At 45.1% G+C, this 523-nt stretch overlaps 1 protein-coding gene across 1 annotated transcript in view; it reads left to right on the top strand.

Moving 5' to 3' along the window:
• MCHR2 (melanin concentrating hormone receptor 2) overlaps positions 1–523 on the top strand; it is a 57,202-nt gene that overhangs the window by 13,499 nt on the left and 43,180 nt on the right. The gene's annotated exons all lie outside the window — the stretch shown is intronic.

Here is a 523-nt window from a genome sequence, read left to right as displayed (position 1 = left end):
TAGCATTGTACCCGCCCTCTGCTGCAGTTCCCCATCAGGTCCATTAGCAGAGGGCGGGTACAATGCTAGTTTACTATTGGCTATTGCAAATTGAAATAGCCAATAGTAATGTCCGAATGCTTTTCAATGGGAAAATGTCTTTTTTTTTGCTATTCTGACATCGCGTGTCAGAATAAAGAAAAAAAGACACAGCCCTGTTTCTCTCCTGGGCGGCCGGGAGCGGGAGGCTCCCAGAGCGCCCGGGAGAGTTTTTTTTTCTTTTTTATTTTACAGCAGGAGAGCCGCCGGACAATAGGAAACTATTGGGTGGAGCTAGCTGTCACTCCTAGCTCCGCACAATCGTTTGCTATTTACTTTTTTTACTTTTTTCACTCTTTTTCTGTATGTGCACATTATCGCATGACTATGATGTTTTGGGGCCAAGCAAGATCCCCTTCATCAGGCAAAACCTAGCACAACCCCCTCCCTCCTTGCACATTATAGCCCTCTGCTTTTCTGTGAATGTTTAAATGCTGTGTGTGTT

This window comes from Nanorana parkeri, unplaced genomic scaffold, assembly GCF_000935625.1.
Source record: "Nanorana parkeri isolate BGI_ZX_2015 unplaced genomic scaffold, ASM93562v1 scaffold795, whole genome shotgun sequence".
Lineage (NCBI taxonomy): Eukaryota > Metazoa > Chordata > Amphibia > Anura > Dicroglossidae > Nanorana > Nanorana parkeri.
The sequence above is the reverse complement of the archived record's forward strand: the minus strand, read 5'-3'. Positions and strand labels throughout refer to the sequence as shown.